Raw genomic sequence first — 8,807 nt, forward strand, 5'->3', positions numbered from 1 at the left:
CTAAGCCCTTTGCCCAGGAGGGATGGATCCTGATGAAGGCAAAGGATGGGAGGAGAGTCTGCAACATGCCTGTTCCCCCAACAGCCCCCAAGTGATGTACATTACAGTAACCCTGAAATGTCTCCTTCTGCTGACACCTGGAGCTGATGTTGCATTCAGCCAGACACTGCCTTTGCCCAAACACCCATTGGTTTGGTCTAAGTCTTTCTTGAGGCTCTGCTGAGAGGAGAGCCAGGGTTTTTCCAAGCTGTGAAGCCCTTTAGCAGAGTGCCAGCATGTATAACCCCCCATCATGGCTGCACTCCTGCACATGGTAGCCATGAAAACCTGCAAGAACCATAGGCTTGAATCATGCCCATGGGAAAGATGATTCTCCTCTGGCTCATTAACTCCTCAAAAGGCTTTAGCCAAGGCCAGTTTGCCAAAAAAAAACCTCCCAAAACTCAATGACACAGAGACAAGAAGCCATCTGGTTAGGTATAATCAGAGTACTTAGCTACCTCCCTAACCATTGTCCACCCTTATTAATGGTTAAACTCTCTCTCTCACATTGCTTGCTGTTTCTGGCCAATTCAAACCCTTTCAAGTGGGAGGGAGAGTGAAGAATGGAGGTAAAACAACACCAAAGACTTGCTTGCATTCCTCAAGACACCCATTTAAAACAGTACTTCAGGTTACCTGTAAATGGCATTTGTTTTCCTATTAAGGGATATTTATTTGAATTCAGAAGTGCATGAATGAGTAGGGCCCTTAGCCTTGTCTTAAAATGGGTGAATGTGGTTTTGTGCATAACTCCCATCCTTTGTACTTACATGGCATCCTTCCATCATTTCCACAGTATCTCCGAGCACCGCTTTTCTGCTTATTTATCTCCATGGTCTCCTGAGGACTTCTTAAAAAAGGAGGTCTGACTAACTTGCTCAAAGTCACACAAAAAAACTGGTGGCAGCACAGCGGATTGAGTTGAGGATTTGTCAGCATGGCAGGTCGGACACCATGAAGTCCTCCTAGCGCACCTCGAGTCTCACAGGAGCCCTTTGGCCTCGGGCACCTGCCCTTCTTCTTGCACGGGGGGGATGAAGCTGTGCCAGCCTCGTGCCCTCGCGGGGCTGTGTGCCCCATGGGCACCCATGCATGGCACGGCTGGAGTCACGGGGGTGTTGCCTGGCCACGGGGCTGCGGGCAGGTAACTCATACCTCTGCTCGGCCGCTGACGTCTCAGCCCTTAACTGGACTGAAACTGCTGAGAGTGACAGATTTGCTAAACCACATATTTTTCCTGTCAGTCATATGTTCTATGAGAATTAAGCTGAGTCCACTTCCTTACTGTCCCTCCTGACCAATGGCCATGACGTTATTTTTGAACCAGGTACACGTGAACCTCCTCCAGTAGACAAAGAGCCGTACCCAGCCTTTGCCTGAGACTTGAACCAAACAACACTTGACCCTTCTGTTGAGTTTGAAAAGTTCAGTCAACCCTTTTTTCAACTTTCGCATTCCTCTGCCCTCTTTGGGATTTGACTGGAGGTAGAGGCACTGAAATACCCCGAGGAATGCTGTCTTGCAGTAATTTCTGACCCTGCTGAAACCAGTCTTTCTGATTCTGGTTAACTCTTACCATTTCCAGGCCAAAAAAACATGTGGGCAAGATTCAAGTGGATGTCCAGGCCAGCAGCTTCAAGTGCTCTCATTCACAGGTGACCCATCAAAAATGTCTCTGCTGAGTTTGGTGGCACTGACATCAAAGGTACACCAACAGAAGATTTCGGCTCAGCATTTTTCATTGCATGTCCACACCGACATCACCATTTCAAAGCCTGATGTAGGATGGAACGAGCAGATCCTGCCAGTTTTCACTGCCTGTGTTTGGCAGCAGGCAGTTTTTGTGATGGGCTTTACTGGAGGTGAGGCGACAGACACTTGTGGCAGCCCCTCAATCAGACGTGGCACTCGATACCCTGACTTCAGGGACAACAGCAAGAATTTCTGGAGTCCATTGCTAAACGGCCATGCTACTTAATTAGTTTTATGCTTTTTTTTTTTTTCTTTCTTCTTTTTTTTTTTTCTCCTTCTTGCTCTTTCGTGGCAGGCAGGCTGGTTCACAGGACAGTACACTGGGAAGATGGGCCAATACGAGTGCTCTTCCATGCAAAGACATCTCATATGACATAAATGGCATAAGTTCCAACCCTGGTCTGCTACCATATGCTCCTGCAGCTGCTGCTGTGGTCCTTATCTTGCCCTGAGAATCGCCTGAGACTCAGATGGGGTGAGGGAGGTCTGAGGGCATCAGGGCCACCCAGGGCACGGATGGCACATGTCCTTAGAGCAGTCGAGCAGCTAGCAACAAAACAGTATGCAGGAGATAAACAAGCTTTTGCAGATAATTGACAACATCGGCCAGTGACATTTCAGCCAGCCAGCATGGCTTAATCAGCTTGTACCTGCCCAGCCCTGCCACTGAGATCAGGCCCTCCTTGCGCTGCAAGAAAATTGTCTGTGGGGAAGAGGGAAGTGGAGGTGAAAGTTCTTGTGTTTAACATCTGTTAATGAAAGATCATTTAATCAATTGCAAAAACAAGAATAGTCACCTCTCCAGATTCCCAAAGACGTGTTCATGTGGTGCTGCAGCTCTTCTTGGATCCGTGCTCCCAAAAGGATGACACTGCTGAGAAGGGAGGGCAGTTCAGTTTCAGAAAGGTTTTTGCCTTGTAGCATGGTGGAGACAAGGGCCTGATGGCTTGAGTCTGAGCTTGCCAGCCCCTTACATGCGTGCCAGATGTCCTAGTCCAGCATCCAGCCCTCCCTCCCTACCACAACAGTGTAAGAACAAACCAGCCAGAGTTTAGTAGAAGACAGTAAAAAAAAAAAAAAAAAAACCAAACCCAAAAAAACCCAAACAACCCAAACCCAAAACATAGAGGTGTTATGCTAATACCCTGTCACCTAAAGGAGTAAAGGGAGACCTGGCCGATTCCATTTTGATGGTGAGGTGCATCCATCTGGATGGATGCTGTGTACATCAGGACCCTCGGTGTCCTGAGAAACGGCTGAAAGATAAATTATGGAACATGAAAGCAGTGATGCCTCCAGTGGGATCGAGAGAGAACCAGGCTCACCAGCTCTGCCCCAGGCAAAGAACAGGTGAGTCCCTGAGGATGCTGCTTTGCTTCCTTGCTGGCTTTTCCTACTTCTCAGAGGAGACAGGACGGGTCCTGAGATTATCATTACCCCTCAAGCAGCAGCCACACCACCTCAACCACGCTCTGAAATCATATTGAGATGTTCCATTGCCTGGTTGTACTCACAGAAGGTGCCTCCTTGGGGCCTCATCAGCTTCTTCACCTCCCTCCAGAGGGAAATCACAATGGAGCACGGCTGGTTCCTTACTTCATCACTGCTCTTTCTCCCCTGTCTCTCCCTGCAGCTGCCCAGGCTGCTGGTCAGCACCTCTGCCATAGTCTCAGTGACAGTGTGCAGCAAGAGGGGATGTCATCTCCAAGCTGTGCTGGCTTAGGGGTTGGAGGCCAGCGCCTTCCTTCCAGCAGATACCATCCAACCTTGCATCCCACCATCCAGATCTGTAGATCAGTGGCCCAAAGCAATGCTCTTCTTTGACTCTGATATTTCTACCCAGACAATGGGTTAGTCTAGCTGGTAAAGATTTTTTCTAACGTTACTAATGTGAAGAAACAAAGACCTAGCAAACCAAAATATAACTGGTGCCCAGTTGCCTCTTTATCTGGCTGTGCTTTATTTGCACAAGCTGAAGAACTTCATGGTGCCAGGAGGAATGTGATAGAAGTTCTTTGTCTCACAAATTATTTTGGCCCAGTCTTCCCCAGGGAGATAGAGCATGAGAGCAGGAGCTGGCAGCATGGGTTCTGCTCCCAGCTTTGGCACTGACCTGCTGCGTGACCTTGGACAACTCACTTCACCTCCCCTGAGCTTCTGTTTCCCCTCCTCTCCTTTGTCTGCCTTGTTTATTTGGACTGTCAACTCCTAGAGAAAGGAATTCAGCCTCCCTGGCTGCTCACAGATTGCATAGCATGACGGGAGCCCAATCGGACTTGCTCCTGGGAGGTACTACAGTAAAAAATTCATAGTGATGACTGAAAACTAGCATTTGCTAAACAATTGTATGGGAGTTTTTAATTATTAAGTGGCATACGTGAATTAGCGGGACATCTTTGTCATTTCAGAGTGCATGTCCAGGGGCAGCGACTGCTGTTTCTTTTCTCCTCTGTAGCCACACCAATGGCCGTATCTACCAGCCCCGTAAATTTTGACGTCTTCTCCCTGTCCCAGCTGCACAGTGGGAGGAGTGGGAAGCATCTGCCAGAGCAAAGGGAGAGTTTGTTGGAGGTAATGAAGAAGGCTCATCTTGGAGTCCTCCCCCTTGTGAACATCTGGACAGATAACAGCTCTTCCAAGAAAGATTGAAAGAGCTGGGGAGGCCTCCTGGAAAGGGCAGGGAAATGCTCCTCCTTAGAGCTGGTCAGTGTCAAGGGCAGTAAGGCGGAGAGAGGCTGCAGGGGCTAATAGAGACCTTGTCACCTACAGGTCAAGGGTGGAACGGATGGAACCAAGGCCACCAAAAGCCTACAGGGCAGATGGTCTGCGGGTGAAACCATGAGTCTTGATCCTAGAATATGCTTCTTTTAGTCAAGTGCTGCAGCCTTGAAATCCACTTAACCATATGGATGGTATCAAGAGGTGTAATAAAATGTTTTCTATTTCATTCATGTCTCTGGAGGAGACTCCATGCTCCCTCACTGGCTTCTCCGCTCAGCGAGTCCCCCTGGCAGTTGCCACCACTGTCTTTCAGCCAAGAGCATGCCTTCCTCCTCAGGTCAAGTGACCCATGACGGCACACAAGGACATCACAATATGGCAAGAATCACGTCATTTACTCTGCAGACCACTCCACAGCAACAGCTAAGAGCAGATCGCTTCTCTAACGTGCCGAAGTTGCTTTCAAAAAGGCTCAAATCCCACTACCATTCCAGCAGCAGCCTGCAGGATGGCAAACTCCACCTGTGCACTCATCGGCTTTTAAAATGCCTTAAACATATTGCATCCACTGGCCTGGTATTGGATTTCTCAAGCCCCAGTGATGCAGAGGGGGTCTGCTGGGAGCGGTGTGAAAAGCAGCTCCTGAAACGCTGCTTTCTAATTGACAGGACGGAGGGCAGGCACTACCTGCTGTTAGGGGGGAGAGCCAAGCAAGCCGTTAAGCTATCAAGCAGAAGCCAATGCAGGATTGTTCCCCCCCCCGTGGTTCTCCAGAGCTTTGCCCATCCATGGCTGCCCCAGCAAAGATCCTTTCCCTGCCTGCCCACACCTGGCCAGCCGCTGCAGGAGCATCCCTGTGGTGTGAGTCCTTCCTACCCCCGCAAAGCCCAGGAGCGCACAGGGGCTCCTTCTGTCTCCAAATGCATCAGGTGGCGTGAAGCAGGCACAGACATAGGAAGGACGATTTAAGAGAACAGACTCCCCCTTGCTTGAATTCCCTTCTCCCCACTGCACCAGGAGCTTAGGAAACTCAGGAGAGGGATGAGCACACGTGGCAGAGCGATGCCGAGGCACAGGGCGAGTGGGAGCAGGGATCCCCCGCGCACTGCCATCGAGGGTGTTTACAGATCTGTGTTTGGCCACTGGATCCAGCCTGCTGCACACCCTGAGGCTGTCACCACACAAAGCAAGCAAAGGGCAGTGGCTGCATATTTTACAGAAACATAACAAAAGGAGAAAAAGATTTGTTTTTCAGAGCTCGCAGGTTGCTGTTAGGCAGCTACTCCTTTCTATGACAGTCGCTGTGGCTCAGAGACCACTGCAGACATGCAGTTGCCAGGGTCTGAAGGGCAAAATTCCTGTGTCTCAGTCTCCAAATTCCTCAAATAAGTCCCTCCAATTTTTATGTTTTCATAAAGACATGGCCTGCTGCCGGGTGACCTGGAAGAGGCATCATAGTGCTTTGTCAGCACACTCGCCTCACTGCAGAAGCTAAGGACCAAATTGTCTTATTAATCATTTAAAAAGTGGGGAGGGGAGGGGAAAAAAAAAAAAAAAAAAAAAAAAAAAAAAAAGCACAGTTCTGGCTAATTGTAGGGGGGGGGGGAAATGAGGTCAGAGTTCATTTTTCTCTCTGTTGCTGCTTCACAGTTCACTGGCTGACAAGGAAAGCAAGATAACAAGGGACTGGAGATAGTTGAAGGAACAACCTCCCTCTCCCAAGGAGAAGTGGGGGAGTTCAGGTTTCTGACATGGATGGAGAGGCAGCCACGCTGGCTGCCGAGCCGCAGGACTTGGCGGAGGGGATGCCGTGAGTTACTCCAGGAGGGAGCGGAGGGGTTTGGCCCCGGCGCACATGGCGCAAGGGGGGAACTGTCTCGTTTTTTGTCACCCCATAAACGTCCCAACATCGGTGCTGCTCGCAGGGAAGTCTGACCCGGGAGGAATTGGGAGCCTCCTGTCACCAGCAGCTGTGCAGGAATTCAAGCGGATGCATTCGATTCAATCTCAGCCTCAGGGTCTATCCACTCTGGGGTTTTTTGGCTTCTTTTTAACTTAACATCTATGCAAAAGTATAGATTGGAAGGGAGAGCAGAGTCCTGGTGCTCCTTCCCACTCTAACACCAGGGCGACGATACGGCAAAGCCTGCCAAACCACCCTTCCCTCCCTCCGTCCCCTATGGTCGCTCCCGCTACGAGCGGCAACTGCTGGAGTAACCGAGACCTCCTCAGGAGCGTGAGATCCAGAATCATTCATTTTATGGGGCCCTCCTGCGAGAGGAAGGGATTTGTTACCCTGACTCCTGCTGGGGAAGCGCTCCCACAGCCAGAATGTGAAACACAATACAGCACGGGCTCTGACATTCAAGCTGGGTTATTTGAGGCGAGTTCGTTACACGGGGCCTACGCAGCACAATCCCAGCAGTAATTATACGGGCTCCTTGCACCATTCTGACTAGTTAAATGCTAACCCTAGCCTGAAATCACAAAGCCGCCGAGCAAAGCCAATGTGCCGTGGCTGGTGTTAGGGGTGCAGAGGAAGGAAGGGGGTCGGGAGAAGGAATCGCAACCGGGGGTGGTTGTTCAGTGAAGATCCCTGCGCTGGAGGGCACACGCTGGGATGGGACGTTTGCTTCTGTGAGCATGAGCAGTGGCCTGTGACAGGTGGCTTGGGACCTTCTTCAGCAGTGACACTCGCGGTAATTCCAGTGTTAATGGTGGTGTTAAGCTTTCTGCTACAGAAAATGAAGTGATGGCTAAAACTCCAAAGTCAACAGCGCAATGTGCACCAAAACCACTAGGGTTGTGTTAACAAGGCAGGAGAGTTTCAAGAGGATGTGAGCAAATATTGGCAGCAAAATGTCACGGGAATAACGTCAAGCTTGCAAATGGACCTGTTTGACTCTGGATTCACACAGGCAGTTCACCATTGCCTACTGATGTCCTTACCAAGCATAAAATTGATGGCTGCAGTTCAGCGCTGGTTTTGAAGTCATTTCCACCAAGATTTCAGTCCAGAAGCGGGGGGCCTGACGAGAAGCATTCTCTACTCATCCTGCCTCACTTCAGCGGTCTCCAGTGTAGGTCTTCACAAATGAGCTGGGTGTTTAAACTCCCGTTATAATCACGGGTGGTCTAATCAACACAGAGAAGATTGCAGAATGTTTCATGTCATCCTAAACTGGACACCTACACCTGGTCACAGGAGCCATCCCATAACTTCGTGGAGAATAATCGTGTCCGAGAGGCTGTAGCTCTGTCATCACCACTGCTAGATTTTCTAATACAGGTGTGATGTCTCACATTGTAAGTACAGGGACTGTGTTCAGAAACAGAAGCTACCTCCTGAGGCAGAGTCTTTGGAACAGTGAAGCAAGACCTCACTCTTGGACCATGGCGAGTCTCCAGGTGGCGTCTGAATTTCTTCTGCGATGTTTTGGGTAGCACATTAAAAAACAGGGACAGGCACACTGGACACCAAGCACAGCTACTCAGAACAGGAATCCACGGAAGGAATGGGAGCCCTTTGTAGAACATCTTTCATTTGCAGGGTGCAGAGACATCTTGGCAGACACACTGGTAACCTACAGAGCTAAAACACTGCTTCCAACAGAATGAGGAACGTGATCTCTGGTGGGTTGTACACAGGTGTTGGCCCACACCTTGGGAAGGCTCGGATGAGGAGGAGAGTAGAAGGTCTCATGTACTTCTCCCATCACTTCCACAAGCCCTGGACTTTCCCAGCACGTACCTCCATCTTCCTGCATTTTTGCTCTTCTCTTTACCCTCAATCAGATATGTAACAAGAGGGAAGGAAGGGAAGGAGCCTGGTCAAAATATAGTCCCAAAGGTTTGCTGAGAACATTTGACTTGGAGCTCTATCCGAGGCGATACCAAGGCAGTGTGGGTGAAGAGAGCAAGGATTATGGGCTCCTTGTGTCTGGATGCCAGCAGTTATTCAGTAGCCTGCGCTACATAGGACAGGCCAGGTGATCACAACGGCCTGTGAATCTCTGTCCATATGAAATGCAGGGCTATTTGGCCTCAGAAGAGCTATCTGGAAGGTGTTGCCTAGAGGGAGGATCAAAACCAAGGTCCTGAAAGTCTTTTGTCTTCCGATCGAGCGTGTGCAGAGCAGGCAGGAGTTGGAGGGGGTGTGTGAGGTGAGAAAGATGCTGTTAAAGCCCTGTGAGAGGCTGGCCCATTTCCTGAAGGCTGCACAAGTCCCCACCAGTATCGCTGGCGGTGCGGCAGCGTTGGGGACTGAGCAGGCAAAAGGCAGGTGGGACATT

General features: G+C 50.0%; 1 long non-coding RNA gene across 1 annotated transcript; it reads left to right on the plus strand.

Annotated features, from left to right (window-relative positions):
• Positions 1-1,650: 1,650 nt before the first annotated feature.
• On the plus strand, positions 1,651-6,041 carry LOC122152568. Its single transcript, XR_006164657.1, has 2 exons — positions 1,651-3,144; positions 4,250-6,041. It is a non-coding gene; the product is annotated as an uncharacterized LOC122152568 (long non-coding RNA).
• The last annotated feature ends 2,766 nt before the right edge of the window (positions 6,042-8,807 follow it).

Source organism: Tyto alba, unplaced genomic scaffold (genome assembly GCF_018691265.1).
Source record: "Tyto alba isolate M040663 unplaced genomic scaffold, T.alba_DEE_v4.0 Super-Scaffold_8, whole genome shotgun sequence".
Taxonomy (NCBI): domain Eukaryota; kingdom Metazoa; phylum Chordata; class Aves; order Strigiformes; family Tytonidae; genus Tyto; species Tyto alba.